Source organism: Dermacentor silvarum, chromosome 1 (assembly GCF_013339745.2).
Source record: "Dermacentor silvarum isolate Dsil-2018 chromosome 1, BIME_Dsil_1.4, whole genome shotgun sequence".
In the NCBI taxonomy this organism is placed as follows: domain Eukaryota; kingdom Metazoa; phylum Arthropoda; class Arachnida; order Ixodida; family Ixodidae; genus Dermacentor; species Dermacentor silvarum.
In genome coordinates, this window is record NC_051154.1 from 371,974,846 (window position 1) to 372,000,975 (window position 26,130).

The window sequence follows — 26,130 nt, forward strand, 5'->3', positions numbered from 1 at the left end:
ATGACTAAATAGAAATTCCAGTAAAAAAAGTTATAGAAGTCCCCAATAACGAAGACAGCAAGGATAATAGTGAGTACAGCACAAGCTCGAGATATAATTTGCCATACTAACTTTTATTAAAAGTAATTAGTCGATTTGACTCAATTACTTGTCCATTTACTATATCGAGCCAATTTCAGGTGTATAGAAACAAGTAATGAGAAATCACCCAGTTATCTCAGTTTTACAGTATTAATGAAAACTCTGAGACATATTGTGAAACACCCGGTATATAAATACCCTCGAAACATAATTCGTTGTCTAAAACATGCTGCTGGGATAGTTTGTCCACGACTCAGGCTTGAAGAATACTGCAAAATATCACTGTTATTTTCCTTTTGTCTGTGTTTTTTTCGCCAATCTAAAACTTGAACCATGACCCAAGAAAGTGAACAGCTAGACAGCTGCTTCCTTATTGCAATTAATTGGTGAAGCACGCGAAAGTTCTAAGCTAAGCTCTTGTAGTCATCTAGTTGTCTTTTCTAAATCTTTCCTTTTCCTTTTCCTTATTATGTATTTGAATTATGAAACAGTTATTTTCTTATGCTTAATATGGCTTCCTTGCTATGTTGGCTTTTTATTAGGGCAACACATTGGTTTTAACCATGCAGTGCCTACGGCTGATTAATTTCCTGATTTAGTAAGAGCTTATCTTGTATCATATGATATACCAAATTTATTTACAGCGTTTTCTTTTCTTTTCGAGTTCCAAATGTATATAGCAAAAATATAGTGTTTGTTGTCGTTTTTGCCCTATTCTTGCGAGCAATACTCCTTCGCCCCCGCCCCCAGAACTCAATAAAGTTTCGTAACCCCTGACAGAACGCTAAAAAAATCGTACAATACAAATTATTTTATTTCGCCTCATCTTAAAAACTCGGCATGTTGGTGAACCTAGTGTTAAGAACAAGGTGTAATACAGACGCAAGTATGGGACTAAATTTATCGTTTTTCTTTAAGTAAATAAGAAGGCAACTGGTAGCCAATATCTGCCACCTTCTGCTAATGACAAAAGCAACTCGAAACCAAAACTCACGCACTGTGCGTTCGCTTGGATGGGATACCACCCCTATGTTTCCGTGTGGAAAGTGAAAACCACGAGCTTTATTAATGTCACAAGCGTTCAGTTTGAACAGCGCAGACGTCGATATAAATGGGGTTTAAGCACGTAATGACAAGTTGCATGTTCTAAATTGAGAATGTATTTACTTTGTCATGCAATGAAATAAAATTAAGGAAGCGTTTACAGAAGAATTCGTCAAGGACACCGCATGCTGCAGGCTCATAATAGCAGTTTTACTCACCCAAGAAATTTTTGCTTTTCCGTATGTCTCCACAAGCAAGAAGGTTATGCAGCCAGAAAAGAAGCAAACACCATGATAAAACGGCAGCATGTAGTATAACTTGAGAGTGTTCATAACGGTGCTGTAAATGTGGAGTAACGTAAGTTGGCTGATGAACAAGAGACTCGCATGGCAATGAAGGAAGAGCAAGCATCATGCAACTCACTCATATGACTCGTGCACGATCACGATGAACGGCGTCATGTTGGTGCCATACACCTGCCACGCAGAGATAGCGCAAGACACGATTGACAGCGCCGCAAAGGTGGTCGCTGCAAGGAACTTTCTCCTGCATAGAAAAGTGAAACAAAGCCAACTTGCCGTTGAATTCCAAGAAATAGAATATTTTATTTTAAAACATAAGACATGATATACAGAAATTTATGTAAAAGTGCATATGGGTCACTAGGAAACACGTAGTTGGTATTTATAGAGCCTAATTTACAGTGGTAAAACGGCGAAAATCACTGCTACGTATACACAAATCACGGAACAGATGCAGGCTGCTTCTGCTATTAACTAGTAACAAATTGCTATATAATCTACAAAATAAGTTATTTACAGAGTGGCAGTGTACGGAGTGACACGACAACGTACATTGGAGAATATGAACTGTAACGTCAACAAAAGCTGTTTTTTGGACTCACGAACTTTATATTCCACTGGATCGACAGCTTTGCTCAGCTCTAGCAAGCAGGACGACATAAATGCACACTTTGATAAAGTGCTTTTTTTATAAAACACCCAAAGGGGGAATTTGAAAAGTTAAATGAAACGTAACATAAAATAGTGTATTGCCTTTGAGTACTTGTCAAATACATTGGTGCGCCAGTAATTAATAACAGTTATGGAGTGCACTATCCAAAAAATAATTGCAACTCCAAACGGTAATTTTTTTCAGGTTTGTCGTAACCTAAATATTCTACGCAACTTACTGCTCATTAATTACTTTTGCGAGTAACTTAATAAATTGCAATTACTTTCTTGAAGTAATAACCAGTAGTCCAACCTAAATATTTTTGGTTGTAACTTGTACTCATTAAGTAAGTTACTTGCAGGATCATGAAAAATATGCATTGTCTTTGTCCCAACCAGCGCTTTCACATGAGTTCTCTATCATGGAAAGCTTGTCAACACATACAAAAACAATTACATATCCGGAATGTGTTATGACAGAGCCTAAAGAACGGTGAACTTATACGTCAACTTTACATGTATGATTTAAGGAATAAGAACTGTTTAATCCACTGCATTAAGCTGCAAATATTCAAGCAATATTTTGGTTTATACTAGGTATTAAAAAACGAACATTGGTAGAAACTGCAAAAAAATGTCTGACAATTACGATACTCCCTAATACGAAATTTGATCGCATCTGTATGGGTGTTTTCATTTCGCGACATAGTGAGGCAATAAATTTGAGAACAAAGTCATCGCACCGACTGGCAGTGGACGAGTGGCGTCAGCACCTTCGCAGAGGGCAGTATGGGAACGCTGGCATGATGAGCGGCATCGGAGCCAGCCGTGGAAGAAGACGACGACGAACGCGCGGTCTGTGGCATGAACGCGTGCGCGCGGTTACGCTGAGGGATGCCGATGCTCAACCACGGAACGGGTGCCTAGGAGCGGCGCTCTAAAAGCGTATGTATTTCTCCGCGCACTTATTCATATGAAAGTCTAGAGGAATTGGTGGGAAAAAACATAAATGTGAACATCCTATATTTTCTCGTGCTTAGTAACCACCACCGCGCCACACATAACTTGATCTCTCTTGCTGCCTTCTTCTGCTTTGCTTCGTACTTGTGTGCAATATATCTGTTGTCACTCATCAAATAACGTATTATCTAATGTTACTGAGAGGTTTACCGACAATTCTTATTATTACCATTAGTCATGGTATATCGATATCGCAGGAACGCTGCATAAGACGTTTAAAATTAGGGTTTATAATAATGTTTCATAGCCTTAAGACATACCGGCTGGACGAAGTGCGCACGGTAGAGACAAAAAAGTTAAAGATACAAGACGCACGCAATAGAATAATTATATATATATATATATATATATATACTGGGTGTTTCAGCGAACACTTTCAAAAATTCTTAACGGTTGCCTGTGGTTGATAGCACAATTCTAGTTCATAAGCTGGTCTACTCGAAGAGGCGGACATTACTTGCACAAGACATTGACATGCATAGTCGACTAATTCAAAAAAATTCACCAATTAGGTTTTAAGTAATTACCTGATGGTCCATGTTGCAATTTACAAATTGTAGCCGTGGAGTTCGCAAGGCGGATCCACTTGGAACGATTTCTCAGGATGACACCAGTTTCTACATAATAATTCCCGAACTTTGCGGACAAATGCATTGAAGTTCCAGTTGGTTACTTAACAAAACGTCACTTTATGCCTTGAAGCACAAAATTAATTGGCATGCCAATGCATTTCTCCGCAAAGTTCGGGAATTAATATTGCCACGGGGATGAGAGTAGCAAAAGGGATAGGAAAATTATATTTACATGATATATACAGAGAGAGAGACGGCTGGCAAGATGGCAGAACAACAACACGAGCGCTGCCCAGATCGTCGTCTTCACCGTCTTTGTGGCGCATTCTTCCATGCTCGGCATAACGCGTAACATAGAACCCCCGCCGTCGAGAGCGCCGTCTCGGCGCTTAAGGAGCAGTAGGATCTTGTCCGGAAACATAAGGCTTAAGGCGGGAGACGCGCACGATATCAGTGGCGGACGCGGCAGATGAGCGACTGTACAATGGAGTGATCTCGTACGTGACGTCTGTGACTTGTAAGGCCCGGAGTATCGGGAAAGAAGCTTTGACGACAAGCCAACGTGGCGGCAAGGCGTCCAGAGGAGGACCAAAGAGCCCGGAGAGTAATTAACGGCTCTGTAATGGCTATCGTAGCGGGCCTTCTGGGACAGCTGGGAGGCATGAAGACGATCCCTGGCAATCTGGTGAGCCGTTGCAGCCCGAGAAGCTGCATCGCGAGCGTAGTCGGTAACAGGGTGCACAGGTGATGGTAAAAAAGTCTCGAAGGGCAATGTGGGATGGCGGCCAAACAAGAGATAAAAGGAGGAAAAGCCAGCGGTGTCATGGCGTGACGAGTTGTAGGCGAATGTCACATAAGGCAAGGTACTGTCCCAATCACGGTGGTCTGAGGAAACGTACAGGAGAGCATTGTGGTTAGCGTGCAGTTGAGGCGCTCGGTAAGCCCATTGGTTTGCGGATGGTAGGCAGTGGTTAGCTTGTGACGGATGGAACACGAACGAAGAATGTCGTCGACAACTTTGGACAGAAAGGAGTGACCACGGTCGGTCAGCAGCTGTCGAGGAGCGCCGTGGTGAAGAATAACGTCGTAAAGTAGGAATTCCGCAACGCCAGTGGCACAGCTTGTCGGTAGTGCCGGCGTGATAGCGTATCGTGTCGCGTAGTCCGTAGCGACGGCAATCCACTTGTTCCCAGTCAGAGATGTTGGGAATGGCCCGATGAGATCAAGGCCGACGCGGTAGAACGGGACACCGGGATGGATGCTTGTGGCGCTGGCAAGACTCGCAAGAAGCAACGTATCGGCGCACAGAGCAGTGGAGGCCTGGCCAGAAGAACCGACGCCGAACGCGACCGTACGTGCGAGTTGCTCCGAGATGTCCAGCGGTTCGGGCATCATGAAGCTGTTCGAGGACAGTGGAACGGAGTGTTTCGGGAACAACCAGTAGAAGCTCTGGGCCATCGGAGCTGGTATTGCGTCTGTATAAGATGCCGTCACGAAGCACGAATAATTGTAGGGACGGGGCACGGTCATGAGAGCGTAAACCGCGGATAATTGACCGCAAATTGGCATCGCTGAGCTGTTCGCTGCATATGTCGGATAAATCGGATATCGCCAAGACACAGGCGTCCGAATCGTGGGCTGACAAGTCTGGAGGATCCACTGAATAACGGGATAGGCAGTTTGCATCTTGGTGCAGTCTGCCAGACTTGTAAGTGACGCCAAAGCTGTATTCTTGCTGTTTCAGTGCCCAGCGACCAAGTCGTCCAGTCAGATCTTTGAGGGAAGACAACCAGCAAAGCGCATGGTGTCCTGTGATGACCGAAAAGGTGCGGCCAAACAAGTATGGTCAAAACTTTCCGACAGCCCAAACTAGTGCGAGGCACTCGCGCTCAGTGATCAAAAATTTGCACTCCGAAGAGGAAAGAAGGCGACTGGCATAGGCGATGACGCGATCGCGTCCTTGTTGCTGCTGGGCGAGAACAGCGCCGATGCCATGTCCACTGGCGTCGGTGCGAAGTTCAGTAGGGGCTGACGGGTCAAAATGGGCCAAGATGGGTGGTGACGTAAGTAACGTCGTGAGCGTGTGAAACGCAGTGGCCTGTTCAGGACCCCAAGAAAATGGCGTTTCTTTCTTCAAGAGTTCCGTGAGTGGACGGGCAACGCCGGCGAAGTTCCTGACAAAACGTCGAAAATAGGAGCACAAGCCGACAAAGCTCCGGACGTCTTTAGTGGAACGTGGTATAGGGAAGTCTTTGACAACACGAATTTTTTCTGGGTCAGGTTGCACGCCTTCAGCACTCACAAGGTGGCCAAGCACAGTGATTTCGCGGCGGCCAAAACGGCATTTGGAAGAGTTCAGCTGAAGGCCTGCTCTCCTGAAAACTTCAAGAACTGCCGACAATCGGCTAAGGTGACTGTCAAATGTCGGTGAGAACACGATGACATCGTCAAGGTAACACAGGCAAGTTGACCATTTGTATCCACGGAGGAGGGAGTCCATCATCCTTTCAAATGTGGCTGGGGCATTACACAGTTCAAAGGACATTACCTTAAACTGGTAAAGTCCATCGGGCGTAACAAATGCGGTCTTTCACGGTCTTGAAGATCGACGGAGATGTGCCAGTAGCCTGACCTCAGGTCGATAGAAGAGAAGTATCCAGAGCCGTGTAGATAGTCGAGAGCGTCGTCGATCAGCGGCAAAGGGTAGACGTCCTTGTGCGTTACCTTGTTTAGGTGGCGGTAATCGACGCAGAGCGCCAGCTGCCATCTTTCTTCACCAGGACGACCGGTGATGACCATGGACTGCAGGAAGGTTCAATGACGTCCTTGGTGAGCATCTTGTCGACTTCACGCTGTATCACTTCTCGCTCGGCATGGGACACGCGATAGGGACGTCGTCCGATTGGGCTGGCGTCCCCAGTAATGATCTTATGAGTGACCACAGATGTCTGTCCCAAAGGACGGTCATTGAAGTCAAAGATGTCGTGGTAGGACTTCAATATGCGCCACATATCGGCTCTCTGTGCAGGAAGGAGGTCGGACGCAATCATCTTGTCAATATCACTGTCGACGAGAATGTGTGAGAAAGAGGAAGGGGCAGAGGATAAAGAAGCGTCGGTGACGAATGCAAAAACGGCACACTCATCGATAGAAGCAATGCGGCCTAGAGTCATGCCGCTTGGGATGAGTTGCGTGCTCCAGCTAAAGTTCAGTATGGGTAGCGACGTGTGATTATCTGCAACTCTAATAAGCGTGTGAGGAAGAGCGATGTTTTTGGCGAATACGACGTCAACGATCGGGGTCAAGATGTAATCGCCATCGGGAATGGGCGAACAAGACCGCAAGTTCACATACATAACGGCTTGAGGAGGTAGCCTAACGTAATCCACAGAGCACAAGCGCGGTTGGCGTGTAGTAGGAGCGTCATGGTAGCACGGTAGGTCTAGCTGAAGCAAGCCGGTTCCACAGTCAATAAGGGCAGAATGGGCAGACAGAAAATCCATACCGAGAATGAGGTCATAGGAGCATTTCTTGAGCACGGCAAGGAGTACGCTTGTGGATCGGTCAGCAACACTTATTCGGGCGGAGCACATCCCTAGCACGGGAAACGTTCCGCCATCGGCGACACGAATGAGCGGTACTGTGGGTGGTGTTAGAACCTTCTTAAGGCGGCGACGAAGCTCCGAATTCATCACTGATATCGGAGCCCCAGTGTCCACTAGAGCGACAACATGTGCGTCATCCAGTTTAACGTCTATCAGGTTTCATCTGGTCTGCAGTGTGGTCAGAGGATTTGGCAGGCGGGTCGTCGATGCCGCATCATCTCTGGGAGCTGCATCGTCTAGGTTTCCCGAGGGAGTCGTTCAATCGGCGACGTAGGGCGGCGAAATTGGGTCGAGCGAGATGATTGGCGACGCGACAACGGCGAACGGGACTGGTGACCACGTGGGGATGGCGAAGGACGATACGACATGGGGGGAGCGTCTTCAGCGGTGGTTTGGGGATGCTCATGGTAGGGCTGAAATGGGCCGTGATCCATGTCGGGGCGACGGTTGTTTCCATAAGGAGCCTGATACCAATACCACCGGCTGTTACAATGACGGGCCACGTGTCCAATACGACGGCAGGTAAAGAAAATGGGATGGTCATCAGCAGTCCTCCACTCGGCTGGGTTGCGATTACGGAAAGGCGGCCTTTGACCTTGGGCGTGCGAAAGTGAGGGATGGCGGTCGATCGGCTGTGAAGGAGCTGCGGGGCACACAGAGTCCAGGCCAGCATTGGAGAGCTCCTGATGAACGATAGCTTGGACTAGTGGCACCATCTGGGAGCTATGATCACAAGTACGGCCACACGTAGAAGCAGGAGACGCAGCGTCAAGTTCACGTCGGATGATCTTTTTCACGTGTTCCACGGTGAGCGGCGCCGACGGCTCAGGTACGTCTTCGCAGGACCACGTTGCTGCCGTGTTCGGAAGTCGAGCGAAATTATTGGCAATGCGTCCACTTTTGGCGGCCTCAAAGCGCTTGCACTCTTGCATGATGGCATCGATGGTGTCGCAGTCTTTGCAGATTAGCAGGTTGAAGGCATCATCTACTGTGCCCTATTCACGTGGCCTACTTTCTCAGACTCCGTCATGCCGTCGTCGGCTTTGCGGCAAAGGGCAAGCACGTCCTGTATATAAGTCAGGTATGACTCTGTCGCTGTCTGTGCACGAGATGCCAGCTCCTTCTTTGCTGCTGCCTTTCTACCTGCGGACTTGCCGAATAGGGAACGCATCTTTGCCTTGCATGCATCCCAGCTCCCAATTTCATCTTTATTATTCTGAAACCACACCTTCGCGGTTCCCTTGAGGTAAAATAATATGTTTGTCAACATGATCGTCTCATCCCAGTGATTATTCTTACTTGCACGCTCGTACAGGGGTAGCCAGTCCTCGATGTCGACGTTGTCAGTCCCGCAGATTGTGCCTGGGTCCTTTAGCTGAGCCAGGACGACCGTTGTCGCTGAAGCCGCCTCGGTGGGCGCAGACACTTCTTCCGCCATCGTGGATAAAGCCAAGCGTCGGCCGCTGCGGAGCTCCGCTGTACCGTGTGGGTACCCAGCACCTCCCACCAAAATGCCATGGGGATGAGAGTAGCAAAAGGGATAGGAAAATTATATGTACACGATATATACGGAGAGAGAGACGGCTGGCAAGATGGCAGAACAACAACACGAGCGCTGCCCAGATCGTCGTCTTCACCGTCTTTGTGGCGCATTCTTCCATGCTCGGCATAGCGCGTAACAATGTTTCAAAACTGGTGCCATCCTTAGAATTAATTCCAACTGGATACGCCTTGCGAACTCCACGGCTACAATTTGTAAATTGCAATATGGGCCATCAGGTTTTTAGTTAAAAACTTAATTAGTGATTCTTTTACTTAGTCGATTATGCATTAAATTTTTTTGTACAAATAATGTCCGCCTCTTCGAGTAGACCAGCTCATTAACTAGAATTGGGCAATCTGCCACAGGCAACCTTAAATAAAGTTTGAAAGTGTTGGCTGAAACACCCTGTATATATTTGTAACAGAGATCACATTTTTTCGCGAAGTTGAACGTAACCAATATTGCAGATGCATACATCTATATATATATTTAATTGCTAACTTTAGTGTCTTCCTCAAAACATCAGAAATGAAATTCGGGCCCCAGCGTCCAAGTACAGCTATTATGCAACTGAACGCTGACAATGTTTACCGAAGCATTACGCTTTGATTGATTTGATTTATCTAGGTTATGAACCGCTGCCTTGTTTCAGCCTTTAAATAGCCTGACCCGAAGCATGCGCGGCCTAATAAACATACAAACTTGCGCGTGTTGCATTTAAACAGAGGTGATGTTGGCAAGCACCTAGTTATTTCGAAGAGTCCGTGAGCGTGCATTATTTGTTGCGAAAGTACCGGCGCGTGTTATAGTCCATACGCTTCATTCTATGGCATTTACAGTGCCACAAGCGCACTCAGACCGAGTGCAGATTAGGGTAAGCGAAGGCGCTTTTCAACGTCGCCACTCGTCAAAAGCGATCCTGCATGTCTTTTAGGCCGCGCATGCTCCTGGGCACAGTAACTAGGGCCCAGCAACTGCCACCAGGTGTCGCCCTGCAGAGCAAAGCCGGCTGCTCGCCCGCTCTACACAGCGGTGGACGGCACTGCACAAGCACCTGCTCACTGTTAAGCGCACTATTGCCCATCGCTGGTATTACCGATTCCCGCAACACCATATTGCGCCACCTAGCTTAAGTGCTCGCGAAAATGTGCTGCAAGATAAGTGTGACAATGACTGCCTTTAAGTTTGTACTAAACAGGAATACAGAAATATTGCTTGAACACGAAGGCTGCCGACTGCGCCGTAACTTCCAAGCTCGATTATAATCCTGAATATTTGCCACCAAAAGCAAGCGGGAAGACAAAGAAATGGTCTAACTAACTTTGCAGTATAACTTGTGAGGCCCACAGTTCGAAAGCTTCAAAGAAAATCTTAACTTTAGTCTCTGAAGTTTGTGCGACTACGTCAACGAGGAAGCACGTTTGATACAGATATATTTTTGAGCTCTTACTTTCATCTGCGCACCCGCAGCAATAATTTATAAACCTTCATTCTCTGCGTCCATAAGAGCTCATTTGAATTCTTTGCTTTTATGTCTAAACCACGATATGATTATGAGGCAGGCCGTAGTGGAGGACTCAGAATTAATTTCGACCACCTAGAGTACTTTAACTTGCACCAAATGCACGGTACAGGGGCATTTTTGCATTTCGCAGTGATCAAAATGCACCCAGAAAAGCTTGCTCCCCTTTCTTACGTCCCTGTTTTTTAGTGACACTCACTTTACCGATGAAAAATGAGACCAAGCTGCGCTTTTGAAATTTCTATATGCAAAATGTTGTGAAGGCACGCGTGTATTTTGGTACTGCTGTACTTTATTATTGTCCTCCGTAAATTTGTTACTGGTAGGTAGCTTTAAAGTAACTAGCTACTTTTTTCAATAACTTGTAACTCAAGTATTTTCTCTAATGAGTAATTGGTCCTTCACTCAACTGCATCTTTGCCGGATACTCAGTACTGAGTAATTTATTTCTGAGTAACCGGTACGTGTCTGCCCCTTTTCTCTTAAGTGTAATCTACCTTTAGCCTAACTAGCATGGCACAAAATGTTGGAGGTCTAATACGCCCTTCATTTTCTTAATAATGGTGTGAAGCTCGTACGACACCAGTGAGCCTGCCGGGTGATGACATGACGCCCGGGCCAAAGTGGTAAAGATGACAATTATCCGCTCTTTCAAGGCCTGCGTCTGTGTCGTAAAGCACCCAGTTACTGTGCGGGGAACCTTGCTTAGAAGCACATCACCGTGCGTATTATTGCACAGGCACCAAATGAGGCAAGGCCGGAACCTACCTACCGAGACGTGTCTGACAAGAGGGAAAGAATCTTTCACTTTGAAATGCGCGCTAATACGCAGGATAGATGAGTAGCTCTGTATCTTGGTAAGTTTATGGAAAACTTCGGCACCCTTGCTGCAATGCACGCTTGTAAGAACCTACAATGGCTTTCATTTTGCACCTGTGTGCGTCACAGTATTTAGCGTTTGTTGCACTTTCATCTGTTGCTGACAGTGGACGCAGTCGCTCACGTCAGCCATCAAGAAGACGGTGCCAAGCTACCGCGAAGGCTGATTCGCTGAAAGTAAACCTAACGCTATTTAGTAGGCATCAGGTTCTACTTCCAGTGTAGGTAAGAACTTGAGGACGCGTCAGTCAATCAGAGAAATCAACGTGCAAAAACTTTCGTTAGTGCATGTGCCACCTGCTCTCAGGATAATGTAGCAGCAGTGGCAGCAACAATGTAACGACTGATATGTACACATAATTAGCGCATATACAGTGTGGCATTCATCGACGTTCGCTGTATGAGAATGCTGTTGATGGTGAGTTTCCCTGCAACAGACACTTTCCTGGCATAGTTTTGATACACCATTTGAAAGCCTAATGCAAAGCAGATTCAGCAGTAGCAGAAGTGAAAGGTAATATTGTGAAAGGTGTTTTTAAGTAGCGTGAAATGTTTCTTGTTTGGCGTCCGCGACCTATGGGATGGTGTGAAGAGACTTTCTGACACCGTACCGAGGCGTATAGCAGACATCACTCAGGTTTGCATCCCCGCGCGAAAACCGAGAATCACAAATAAAAAAGGTATGTATACGTAATTTACAGCACGGCTACATTAAATTGTAATGTGTCCAAGAAGCCATGAACGTATATTCTGGGCAAATGAGCAGCTGTTAATTTATTACCTTTTCGAGCACATGGGAGCTGAATTGACTCCTGACAATGCATTTGAAAATAAACTAGGCCGCAGTCCACCAAAGGACACTACGTTACCAACCATCCACGTCACACGCTGTCCGTCATGTGTTTCACAACCCGCAGTTAAAGTAGGGCGTGGTACAGGTTTGCGCCTTCGGTCGCCTTGTTCAGCTTATTTATGCCAATGAGTTGTAAGGGTACTCGGAGTTCTGTTGATGTGATACCATGGCAAAACACATTTTTCTGTGCAGTTAATCACCACTTGGTGCCCAATAATCAAAATGTTGAGCGCTTCGCCGATCACGACGCCTCCTACACGTCTTACTTATAGCAGTGATACCCACACGACGTTCTATAAGAGGGAGAGCCCGCTGACGCCTCTACAGCAGAATCGACAGCATATAGTGAAAATCGAGGCGGGACACCAATCCGGTACTCTGCGGAGCAGCAAACAAGTAGAAGGACTCACTTCTTAAGGTAACTGCCAGTTATTAACTATGCGCTTCTCCGTGAAGAGTGTTTCTGCTCAGTGGCAAAAAATTTTTCCACACATATGAAAGGCGGTCGGGAATTATTCGCAATAGCGGGTAGCTACACTGATTATTTTGTAGCCGAGCAGTATTTATTTTATGCAATATCTTTCATCTTTCTGGGGTTGTACGTCCCAAAACCAGTTCTGATTATGAGGCTCGCTGTAGTGGAGGGCTCCTGATTAATTTTGACCACCTGAGGTTCTTTAACATGCACTATAACGCATGCACATGGACGTTTTTGCATTTCGCCTCCATCGAAATGCGGCCGCTGCCGCCGGGATTGGATCCCGCGACCTCGTGCTCAGCAGCGCAACGCCTTAGCTGACTGAGCCAACCCGGCGGGTTTTTTTAGTGCAAAATGGACCGAATTTGAAACAGTATTTAGGAAGCTAGAAGTTTATGATTTGGTGGTTTTGGCGCAAAGGCCACATATGACCAAAGAGCGCCACGTCAGTGGTAATGAGTTTTCAGTGAAGTGGTGACCTGGAAATCTGGAATTGGAACTGGAAATGTAACATGGCTGCACAGATACCTAAAATATTCGCTGTAAAGTGGGTAAAATATCCATGTAATAAAATTAGGACATCGATTTGTGATGCGCTATGAACATAGAAGATATGCTATGATATGATATGGTTTGCTAAATATGTCAGCGCCAACTTAGCGCTATTACCTCGCGAAGGCCCTTTAACGCAAGGACCCAATCACACGTGCTCTATGAAATGCTACTATCGCAGAAGCAGCACTTATGGCACGTACACAATAGCGGCAAAACGCGCGCGGCGCGCCGCCGGCGGCAAAACGCAGCAGCGGCAGGGCGGCCACACCAACCGGCTTCGCGCCGCTGCGGCAATCACTAACATCCCTGTATAAGAAAAGTACCGCCATCCTTTGATAAACGCCGCTTCTCTCTCTCCCGTATCTCCGAATGGACGATGATAGCACGCGCTTTTAACTTCTTTATATTTTCTTTTTTTCCGCCTCAGAGCCATGTTGAAAGTCCTCTGCGCAGCCGCAGTCGCCGGCGGAGGCGGCGGCGCGCGCCCGGCCTGAAAGCTTCAACGTGGACTTTCTAGGTGCGCCACCGTCGACTTGGCTTTCGCAAGCAAAAACTAATAAAAAAAGCTAGCGCTTTAGGAAAGGAGGCGGCGGAGGAAAGAGTAGATGGCGGTACTTTTCTTATATACACTGTAAAAAATTTCCGTAATTTTACAGCAAAAACCTACGTAAAATTTACGTAGACCGTTCTGTTTTATGAAAAACGGCGGGATTCTACGTAAAAAAGACGGACGTGAGCTCCGTTTATGAAAAACGGCGGGATTCTACGTAAAAAAGACGGACGTGAGCTCCGTTTTTGAAATACGGAGAGCCGTCCGTAATTTCATGAGGAGGGCAACTGAACATGTTACTAGTGAAAAATGAACACGCAAAGAATATAACGAAAAGACACTGTCTACTCTCACTGCCAGTTACATATATCACCATAGATAACGCTGTTTGAACATTATTCGCGTGCGAGCATAGTAAACACACAAAAAGAAGCAGGTAGGGTTTGAGCGGTGGCGCTGCTTACCACCCCTTCATCGCGCCTGCACGCTGGGTTGGATTCCTCCAGCACAAACAACTGTACGAGTACTCGCTAATGGCGGACGGCGGAGGTGGTGTTCCTGTCGCATTTGTGATTTCACACGAAATAGGAAGGAATCGGCGCTGGATTGTTACACAAGTAAGTGATTTAAGTGTCCTTTTTTCGTTGTTGGTGCACGTCGCGCGTGCGAAATGCTCCGCGATGGCGGGTGATGGGCTCAATTGTGTTGTGTGAGCACGCTCTTTAACGAGATTCCTTGGCCATGAGGATTGACAAAGCGACATTGCGAGTCTGTGATAAAGGGGTGTTTCATTTGTTGTGTTGAATGCATACTCACTACAACTGAGACGTGTAGGCAATATTAGTGGCGTTGACGCCTCTAGTAGCTCCTTTGTCGTCTAATGTGGCCGCTGGTTTACGGATGTTAGCATTCCAGTTAGTACTGTGTTGTGCTGTGTGCTCGGCGTTCCAAAATTAAGTGAAGGCGTTGTACCCGTTAGTATCTCTCTCGACGCGGCGCAACGTTATGTTACCAATATTCGGTGACGCATTGCATCACAGTGAAATTTTTAGCCATTATTATAAGCTTCGGACGCAGTGCCTTGGCTGCGCGTGCATAATCGCAGTGTTCACGCCCGGGATTGGAAGATTGCTCATGTATGAAGACCTCATTGAGCATGTTCGATGTGCATGCCCCTTCATTACAATCAAATGACGGTGGAGCATGCTTACTGCCATAACCTTGTGCCACCTGCAGTGGTAGGGAACACGGGTGTCACACGGTGCCCTTTCGTTTGTAGTAGAGCCCGAGCAAACGTGCACGATCGCAATTGAAAGTTGTCCGCGTGATAACCGTTAAGAGTCATTAAAGGAAACGGATTATTTTCTACCTGGCAATCTGTATTCGTTTTTTTTTTGACAGCTACCAGGCTGACGATTAACGTTCTGACGCAGTACGTCAGCATATCACGTATTCTGGGAGGGAGGATTGCCGCTTAAGTTTTGCCCATATGCGGCCGTAATTGTAAAACAAATGCATGTGAAAAGTAATTTTTAACTTAACCTTGACATAGAATAGTGGTGGCCAAACGTGCATTACGGACATTCCAAAGTTATATATATTCCTAACAAGTGTAAAAACAAACCAAACTATGTCAACACTGATGTTGAAGGGAGGTTCACACTTACTGTCTCGAGTTGCATAGACTAATTTTCAGCTTACACGCATCACTGCAATAATTCTAAAGTGCGTGCATGTGTTGTAAGTTATGCAGGGCAGAATTTTTGTCAGCTCATTTTTCTAATAGAAAGTGCTTCATAATGTTTTTTTTTTGCAAAAAGTTAAACGAGGCCATTAGCACTTTATAAAATACTGTGAGCTATCTTACAGCAATAACAGTAACTCAGTGACGAGCTTATATGCAATAGTGTAATTGTATATAAAAATGTTTGTGCTTTGCTTTGGATGACCGGTCAGAAAGTAACTGATATCAGTATTTCATTTGCAGCTGTTGCACCAGTGAAGGATGTCTGTGTGCCGCCTTGCATTCAGTTTCTCAGTCATGGGGGCCTGCTTGCAACACCAGTGGCAAAGCAGTCTTGCATTGTGCTATTTGTTCTGGTAAGCTGTGCCATTCTATCGTATATCAGTCATGCATATGCAGTCCTAATGGACATTGACTGCAAGTGTTGGTTGAATGACAATGCCTATACAAGTATAATAATTGTTGCAGATGCATCCAAAAGATAAATGATGTTTTGTTCTTCCTGGGGCAACCAATTGGTTCAGCATGAGGACGTCGACTTGAAAGTGGGATTGTTTCATACTTGTCTCGGTTGCACATGAGTTGTGTTCAAAAAACACTAATAGCACCAGATTTCGGGATATGAGGCAACAGATAAAACATGCACCAATAAAAATTCTTCGTTTAGTTTGCCTCTATGAGTATGCAAAAACACCTGCATACTGACCTCTAACACTGTTATGCATGGGCTCCATGGTAACTAAGTGTAGCCACAGTTAAGCTCACTGTTAGCCACTGCTCAGCTTACTATAATAGGTGAAGATGCCTCGACGGATTTGCGTGTGACATTGCAAGGTATCATAACAAGGTAAATATAGCTTCAGCACACAGCTGTGTCACGTGGTCAGATGACCAAAATATATGAATATTTTGAAGGGAATGAACAGCACTACTGCCAGAATGAAGTGAAGGTGAAGGGCACAGCAACACATTCCCTTTATCCTGTCTATGGCACCATTCAGTTCCTTCCTATACATGCACCAACCAGCCCAGTTCAGAACGCTCTAGCAGTTCATCTGAAATACCTTAATTTGTCTAGAAGATTAAGTGTATACACACTAGCATATGTGGGGGCTATTCTGCGAGTTTTGTATGTTTTGAACATGTGCCATGAGGATTCTTCATTGCTCAAAACTTGATATACAACTGCACAAAGCAGCATCAATAGCTACGTTGCTTCCCCATCTTGTGTCGAGGGTCTGTGCGTGTTTCCTAAGATAGTCCTTGTGTCGTCGTCCTGTTTGTCCTACATAATTGCTGCTGCAGGGCAGTAGGATGTTGTAAACAGCACCAACTGCACTTCCTATGATCTCCAGCACATACTTCTTGATGCAAACTTCTCGTCTTGACCTGGTCCGGTTGACATTTTCGTACCTGACCAGTTTGTTGGCCCTGAAAATAAAAAGGTAGTTCCAACTCTCCCTAGCAATTTGCTTGAATTGACAGCTTCCTTTGTGTACCTATTGTATAGCAGTGATAGGCCTTGGCTTCCTTGAAGTACTCCGACTGAAGACTTCACCTATGTTCAGCTCCGTTAAATGCTTCTTGGCAATGCATGGCGAAAGGCAGTGCGAACACACTGTTAAAAGCAACCATACTTGGGTCTTGAAGCTCCCCTCCACTTTGTGGTAGTGCCCTTGTGTTCCTGTAGCAACAACACGCTTCAGTGTTCAAGTGCGCTAATAGGAAAGGCCAAGACACTTTTGAGTGTGGGGCATAGATCCAGCACGATGCTCACCACAGAAAACCTTCACGCTAGATATTGGAGCTTGCTTTCCAGCAGTTTTACTTCCATGAGCACACCTGGCACTGTGGAGGAGACATTAAAAAAATGGCTGAACTCCTTGAGTAGCCTTGCTTGGCAACTTCTCACAGACAAAAACACTGTCAGGTAACCGTAAAACACTAGCTATTGTGGGCACCAGTGTAGTAAAGTTATTTTGCTTCATTGGCAACTTTCTCCTCTATATTAGGTGAAGTAAGGCTACTAAATGGGTAGAGTGATTTTCTTCCTGTCTTCTCTGCAGTGCTAGATGAGTTCACGTACGGGGAAAAACTACCACTAGACAGTGATCTTCCATTTCTGGACCGCAGGGTTTTCTTTGGTTAGTGTTATGTATGCTGAAGCTATGCCCAATGTTTGGAGGAGGGTATTCTGCCTTCCGCATCGGCACACTCTTTCGCTGTGAAGCTCATCACAGGAACACCAAAAGGCGTCCTCAAGAAATCGAGGCATCACCAAGTGGAGGAGAGCTTCTGAACCCATGTCTAACATTTCCTTAAAGTGTGGTGGCCACTGTTATATCATATTCACAAGGTCAGTCATAGTGTCAAAGAGACTGTTGGGAAAGCTGGAACTTTCCTTTTATTTTTCACGTCGAGCAATCGGGGTACATTGTGCGAAAAGGGTGACTCGGACCGAGCCTTGACGCAAAGTGTAGCAAAAGGCAGAACAGCAGTTCATCAACTGTGCGGTTGTTTACATTATCCCGCTATCCAGCAGCTGCAACTACGCAGGACAACAAGCCTAGTATATATATGTTTGTCTGTAAACAAAATTCTTTGCCTGCATTCATGTTGTCTAGCCTTCTCCCGTCTTTTCGTGCTGTCCCCAAGTAATCGCATAGGTACACTCTTACATAACTTGCAATTATAAGATTCATGCTTGGGAATATAATCGGAAACTGTGCCATATGGATGACATAATTCATTACACGTGGTGTTAAAGTGGCTGTGCAGTCTGGGTAGGGGCTTCAAATCTGCTTGTTATAGCAATTCATAAGTTGCTTCCAAAACTTGAGATACAAAGATTCAAGCTATGTCTGTGAAAACAGTGCATCATGTTACAAGGAACTGTTAGAACACTCATGGGAAATAGCTCGGTATTGCGAGAGGTTGTAGAAACTTGCTTCAACTTGCTTTCTACAGCATTTTATAAAGGTGCTTTTTTAACTCCCGCATCTGTCGTGTTGTCTCATCACAAAACTGTAAACAAATATGAGTATTATGCGTTGAGTTTCAGTAAAGATTACGTGAATATGATTAATCCTTTCCGACGCTATGCACACAATTCAATACACCAAGATAGTGCATTAATAGCAATGGCATTGATTAAAGTAAGGATATTTAAAATGTGTCCCGTACATCTTCAAACTCTTCTAATTGAAATAGTGCTGCATGTTTGAATTACACAGGCAAATTGTTTTAGTAAAGGAAGTATGAAGGTAGATGGTTGGGTACTTTGCTTGGTGTATGTAATTGTATGTATGTCACTTCTTTCATCGTTTTTCACAGTGTGTTGCACCAGTCATAATTTTCGAATGGCTGGATAGGTGCTATTCAAGCCTGGTAGACATGAAATAGTTGATGTTTGCAAATCTGATGTACTTGCACTGAGTTTTTGCATGGAGTGCACATTCCATAAACTTGACAAACTCACTAAAGAACTGAAAACTCCTAATCTATTGTACTTCTGTAAGCATTTTATGAATATGAAGATGTAAGAAATGCGGTGAAGCTAAGTTTTCAATCAACACAACTAATTGGCATGTGAAAGGGTTAAGGAAAGAGGCTCCTTGAAACAATTTCTCGAAACATTGCAACAGACCACCTGAGGGTCTCCAACCTTAACCTCTTACTACTGTTTTGCAAAGCACAATATTGACTGAATGCAATATTTTTCTGACCAGTCTTTCATGTAATGTAAAGAAAGTTAACACGCCTAGTCTTACATGAAGATAAATTCGAAATCATTTATTTATAGCACTCACTTAGCAGCAGTTCGGAACTTTTCTTTATCAGTATAGTACTTGTGATTCACCTTTGTATTGCTGAGTACAGGTAGAGATATGGTTAGTTGTTTACTAGAAAGGATCCCGAATTTTCCACCTTCTGATTGTAGCTTAGACCGTCACTTGTACTTCACAAGGAGTGGACTGTGGTAGCTAGGAAATAGTTTTCCTGAGAATTTCCATGCATGCAATTTTGATTCTGTCTGCTAGCATGTTTGTATTACAGCATGAATTTCATAGATTAGAGGCTCCATGAAGGTACATTCTGTCGTTGAATGTCTATGAGATGGTTAAGCAGGTTGACTGTATCTAGTTACAACTCCTCATGTCCTGTGGCAGTTACGTTTGTGTGGTTTGGTGCTGTCAGTGTAAGCTTAACATTTCTTTCCTTCTCCCAGGAAGGACACAAGCATTGAGGAGCCATTTGACCTGCCACTACACTGATACGGTATTTGGTAGGTTCTATTACAGGTTTTCTTTCGTGTAGTAGTACCTGCTATAATTCTGTATAACGTGTTCAGACCTTTAGTCAGCAGGCTGTTTGACAACAGGTGTTTACAAATGAATAACTAACAAGATTTTCAAGGTCATTAGTGATGCAATCGTTGCACACTGCTGCATTTTTCTGCAAATTAATTGATGAGCCATCCAGCAAGTGCTGCTCTCCTGCCTTAATGCACAAGCCTTCAAATACTGTTAACCCTATATCACAAGTGTACAGCAAATGGAGATGACTGTTCACAGCGACAAGTTCATAATGTTTACTTACATGCAAAAGGGAGTCAAACGTCAGGTACACATTTGAAGTTTTCCAAAACAAGTTCATCATCATAGTGCATAAATGAACAAGTAACTTAGTGCAATAAAAATACACAGGCACAAGAAAGGGAGACAAAGACAAGCACTTGGTGACTCAGAAGTGTGTGACATATATGTTCCAACCAATTATTATTTTCTAAATTTTCTTCTACTGATCCAGGATTCCTGTGACTAGTTGCCTTAGGTAACATACTCTGTTGCCTTCTTGCCCTAGAAAACATAACTAGTGCCTTCTTGCAGCCCTTTAAACTGGCAACATCTTCACCACCGACAGTAGAGCATGTTCAGATAAATTCAACTAGACATGCCTGGTGACCACTTAATTTTGGTGAACAAATTTTATTTTGTGCCCGAGCCTGACGACAATGAAATCAATTATATCTTCTATTTTGTTGTAGCGCAAGCTGAACGACAAGGACAACAGAAAGGCAAATTTGATGCACAGCCAGCGTTAACGTTCAACAACAGATTCGTTTCCAGTTCTCATCACTATATATACCCTGAAAATGTCATACAACACGTGTAAAAGCTCGGTAAACATGAACTAAAAAAAACGGGAACCACACGCATGCAGTTTTTTAGCCACATAGATTGACAGACATGTAGACGTTTAACGCGAACAAAGATCGCATCATCTTCCACCTGCTTCTACTCATAATAACTGTTTTTTTTAATCTAGGTTTGCGCTTGCATCTTTGGCAATGAAGGGCAAGAAAACCATCAGCAGCCAGGTATTTACTTTGTTATTGTGTTCTCGTAGCCTGTCATTTATACATCTACCAGTTTGACCAATGTAGGACCGTCCACACTCAAAGGAATGTCGTATAAAACACACGTGATGCAATCAATGAATTTGTTTTAGGGGCGAAGCTCCTTATAGCGGCACCCGTTCGTCCCCGTCGTCGTCATCGTAGTAGTAGTGTGTAACCAGTCTGAGAAAAATGAGGAAAAAAATTCCGAAGTTGTGTCCGGTAGCGCGGAATCGAACCAGGGACCCCTCGCTTCCGAGCGCGCGGCGTTAGCCCACTACGCCACGAAGCGGACATGGACACACGCACCACGATGGCAATAAATACCCAACATTAACGAAAGGCCGCGTTTCTAGCGCGTTACGGCCCGTGTAAGAAGCTGGTGTAAGACGCTGTGGCCTCTCCGCCTTACCTTCAACGCGTTTCGAACGCGCTGCCCAAAGCGGTGGCAAGTCAAGTTCAAGTCGAGGAGCGTTAATGAATACGGGGGGTATACTCTCTCGGCAGTCATGTGATGGCGTCGGCAAACGCGGTGCACGTTCCGGCATGTGTAAATGGCTGCGTAAGACGCTGTGGCCGCTCCCCCTTACTAGAGAGTACTGCACGTTTCTAACGCGTTTGTGCTAGCGTCCCCTTAAGCGGGAGATCCGATGATTCCCTCCGGAGCTTCGCCCACTCATCATCATTCACCCCGTGGATATGCTGTGAATTTTTTTATGTTCATTTTCGCATGCAGTATCCGCAATTCTTTCTGGCTTTGTCTTCCTACACAGGCTCCCCAATTTATTAGGAGCTGAAAAAACTATGTTGATATCAGACCTTCCAGCAATCTTTATTCTGTGGGAGAAACTATGTATGTAGGGGATGACAGCAACCTTTCTTTTCTTTATGTCGGTGTCTGTACCATTCACTTGCTCGGAACCTTTTTTCACTTGGCTCGGGTAACCAGCGCCGCTTAAACGTGAGACTTGCCATCTGAAGCTATTGTGCATTAGGTGCCGGCATGGCTTCTTGAGCGCTTCACTGAAACACACCTCCATGATTCCCCCTCTTCAAGTTTTGTATGCACGGAATGAAATGGTAAAAGTGGCTTACTTGCCCTAGGTTCTTAACCCCAGCAAGTTTTGTTATCGGTGAGCACAAAATTAATGTGAAGGAATCCAAACTTCCCGTCACATGGCTATCCTGCACCTAATGCACGATTGCTTCGACAAGTCTCACGTTTAAGTGGCTTTGTTTACCCGAGCCACGTGCTCATGTCAGTCGCAGCAGGACTGCTTAAAAAGGCACAGCAAAAAGGTTCTGCGCAGGTATATGGTACAAGTACCGATATAAAGAAAAAGATTGCTGCCATGCCCTACATACATAGTTTCTCCCACAGGTTAAAGATTGCTGGAAGGAGTGACATCAATGTTGTTTTTTCGACGCCTACTAAATTAATGAGCCTGTGTGGGAAGTCAAGGCCAGAAAGAATTTTGGATACTGCATGCGAGAAGGAACATAAAAGCAAATTCATTGATTATATCGCGTGTGTTGTATACCGCATTCCTCTTGGGTGTGGAGGGTCCTACATTGGCCAAACTGTTAGATGTATAAATGACAGGCTATGAGAACACAATAACAAATTAAATACCCTGGCTGCTGACGGTTTTCTTGCCCTTCATTGCCAAAGATAAGTGCAAACCTAGATTCAAAAAAGCAGTCATCATGAATAGAAGCAGGTGCAAGATAATGCGCTGAACTATAGACACTAGAAACATATCAACATTTGGTGACGCATGCATCAGTAAGCCTTCAATTTCATTATCCTCGAAAGAACTTGATTATCTTTGTTCGCGTTAAACGTGTACATGTGTCAATCTGTGGCTAAAAAAACTGCATGCGTGTGGTTCCTGGTTTTCTTTAGTTCATGTTTACCGTGCCTTCACACGTGTTGTATGACGTTTTGAGGGTATATATAGTGACGAGAACAGGAAATAAATCTGATGTTGGAAGTTAACACTGTGTGCATGTCAAATGTGCCTTTCTGTTGTACCTGTTGTTCAGCCTTGCGCTGCAATAAAATAAAAGATGCCATACAAACAAGCCCCTATAGCTACCCTCATTGTTAGTTTTGCAAGAAAAAGAATTGTCTTTGAAAATAAAATATAGAAGCACCTGTTCAGTTGGAAGCATTTTTTTCTGGATTCTGCCAAATCCGTATTTTGATTAAGTCCCAAAGAAAAAGTGTTGTGGCTATGGCTCTAAGAATATTTTGGCACAGACTGCAGGCAAATAGCATGAATTCCAACTAATTACCACGGAGTATCCCTGTTACGATATAAAGTAAAACTTTGAAAACACATCATTGCACATGTTTTAAGTTCAGTGTGTTTTTCTCTGCATCTATTAACAGCACGGAATTTGGCCATCCTGTTGCCATTGAAGTCGCAGACATTTGGGCAAATAGCTCTGCCCTCGTTGACTCTCAAAATCCACGAGAAGCAGCTCATATTTGGACATTGCTTTAGTTTGAGCTTTACTTTAAAATTTCTTTAGGAGAGGCGGAATTCCCAAATTAAGCACGTCACCCAAGTAATGCTGTCTGGAACGACATGTTGCATTATTTGTTTGGTTCTGGGGTTGCCAGTCAAGGAATGGACAGAATAAACGGTACTGCCTGTAGCTGCCACATATGGGGTCCATGTGTACTTGTTGCAGGTTCATTTACGTCGCGAAAGTGCTACAGGTTACTTCGAAAAGCACAGACTGACAAAATGGCAAATTTTGGGGGGAACACAGCGACTTATGTGGATTGACCTTGGGTGGTGTGTCTATAATTATAACTTTTTAAGGGGGTGGAGATAGTATGTTGACGCACTGACGACCATAACTTTCAATTATCATTGCTTAAGTAAAAAGTATATTGCACATTGATACTTTCATGACAAAAACCAACCAAATCTGAAAGAGGCTGAAAGGCACACATGTTGTATTGCAAGGCATGCTTTCTTCATATTGTTGCTAATTTATAAGCTGGTCATCTGGACAGTACCTCTGGCTTGGTTGTTTTGCATCGGAATTGTACAACATGAGTGGTTTGAGCTCGTTTTAAGAGTGCTTCATTGTTTTGGGAAAACAGTGGAATCTGCAAGGTTTTCTATTAGAGCAGTGAAAGTTGAAAGCCATGGTCCGCAGTATGGTGGGGGTCGTGGTAGCTCTACCTACATGCAGAAAATGTAATCTCTGACTGTCAATGTGCACGTGAGAGTTTTGCCTGTTCCAAGTGAGCCATCAAATAAGTTGGGTAGATTTCATCTGAAGTTTTTCATGTTATAAGGCTAGGAACATATACCAACAAGGCAGAGTATGACATTTTTTTAGAGCACTGGTAGTTACATTTGTGACTTGGAAATCATTTATTGTTGATGTATCTGACTAAAAACGGTGATGATGGTGGTACAGTAAACCTTGTTACAAGAGGCACCCAAGGGACTCGGGAAACATGTCTCTTGTAACCAAGGTCTCTTGTAACCAAAATTCTAAAAACACTGAGGAGTCGGACTAGACCACTTTATTATACATGAGCACCAAAGTGTGTTTAAACTCATCTTTGATGCGAACAGAGCTGTCTCATGGAAACATGGCTATGGCTCCGGAGTTTGATTACTGGCATACAAAGCGACCAGCACCGTATACGCTGTGACAGAAATCCAACTCAATGGTACTCTGTCACATAGTCGGTGTGGGAGCGCGACGATTATAGAAGCATAATGGCAGAAAATTCAGTGAAATTGGTAGTCTCAACCATGTGAGGAATGACAGCCGGCTGCGGAACGAAACAAAATAGAGCCAAGGGAGTGAAAATTGCAGCGTGTACCGGTTAGTACGACGTTAGCCGCATTACGTGAGCGTGTCTGGGTTGTCTATTATAAATAGTGAAGAATTTGCTCTAGGGACATAAAAAAGTTGTCCTTAGTAACCGAGTGTCTCTTGTAACCATGTCTCTTGTATGCAATGTTGTTAACATGGCAAACATAGGAAAACCAACCAAACCATTTTGAAATGTCTCTCATAACCGAGTGTCTCTTGTAACGAGATTTTACTACTAATAGAGAGTCTTAATTGATTGTTTTTTTTCCTTTTCAGGCAAAGGCAGGAGGCATCTGCAAGCAACCAGTCATTCCGATTCTCAACCAATCCTTCTAGTCAGCCCATTTCTAGTGTCTTATCTTGCAAGTTTTTTTCAGTAAAGCACAATAAACATGCAGTATCGTTCAGATTCAGGTGGCTTGTTGCTTTTTGGGCACGAATTTGTATGTGTGCTTTGTACACGTCATGTACAGAACTCAAATGCAACATGGCAACACTGACACGAAGATGAAGCAGTGTAGAAGACAGTTACACAAGGAGGAAACGTGCACACACAGCATTTTCAGTGTGGTGTATGTCCACTTAAGTGCATTGATTTCTGCCCCATTTCAAGCTATATCTGATGTGAGTTAGCCATGTTGTAATGTACAACTTGGTATAACTTATATCAATGAAACAAACAATTTTCTCATTTGCTGGAGATATACACCCGCATCATCATTTACAGAACAAATTTTGCACCTGTTGATACGAAGCAAGATAAAGCTGAACAAGTTCGTACAGATTCATGGTACAGGCACGCAAGCATAGAAGACATGGACACAAGAAGAACAAAAAAAAGGTGTTTCTGTCTTCCTTTCTGTTCTTTTTGTGTGTTTTATGTGCATACCTTTCCTCACTACGGTCTGTCCGTTTTTAATTAGGAAAGTACGGTGCTCAATTTACAGAATTTCCGTTCTACGGAGCTCACCGTTTTGTATTTGGAAAATACAGACAATTCCGTGATCACAACTACGGAAATAACCATTTTCCATTCTACGGAAATCACCGTTTTCCATTCGACGGAACTCTCCGTTGTCCATTCTACGGAAATCACCGTTTTCCATTTGACGGAACTCTCCGTTTTCCATTTAACGGAAAAAATTTTTACAGACTATCCGTTTGACGGAAACGCTGTTTTTCATTTACGGAAAAGTGTCCGGCAACGTTTTACCTTCAACTTTCACCGTAAACTGAAGAAATTTTTTTTTACAGTGTAGGGACTTTAGCAATCACGTGACAGACTAGACTCTTCTCCCCTTCTCGAACTATCCTGGAGCTGACGCGTGCAGATGATAGTGCGAAACGAGAAACAAGCGGTCGGGCGGGTCCGCATGGCACCAGTTTCCCGCGCGACGTCACGGAAGCGGGCCGGTCTCATTGGTCTCCTTCATCCGCGGCACGCGGCAAACCGTAAAAAATCGGTCCAGGAGCGATCCCTG

General features: G+C 44.6%; 1 long non-coding RNA gene across 2 annotated transcripts; it reads left to right on the plus strand.

The window, feature by feature from the left end:
• Window positions 1–13,733: 13,733 nt before the first annotated feature.
• On the plus strand, window positions 13,734–25,333 carry LOC125942425 (uncharacterized). 2 transcript variants are annotated; one of them, XR_007465098.1, is made up of 4 exons: window positions 13,734–14,272; window positions 15,629–15,755; window positions 19,628–19,684; window positions 24,926–25,333. It is a non-coding gene; the product is annotated as an uncharacterized LOC125942425 (long non-coding RNA). The 2 variants fall into 2 exon arrangements; XR_007465097.1 differs by having other exon boundaries at window positions 15,643–15,755; window positions 24,926–25,321.
• Window positions 25,334–26,130: the final 797 nt, after the last annotated feature.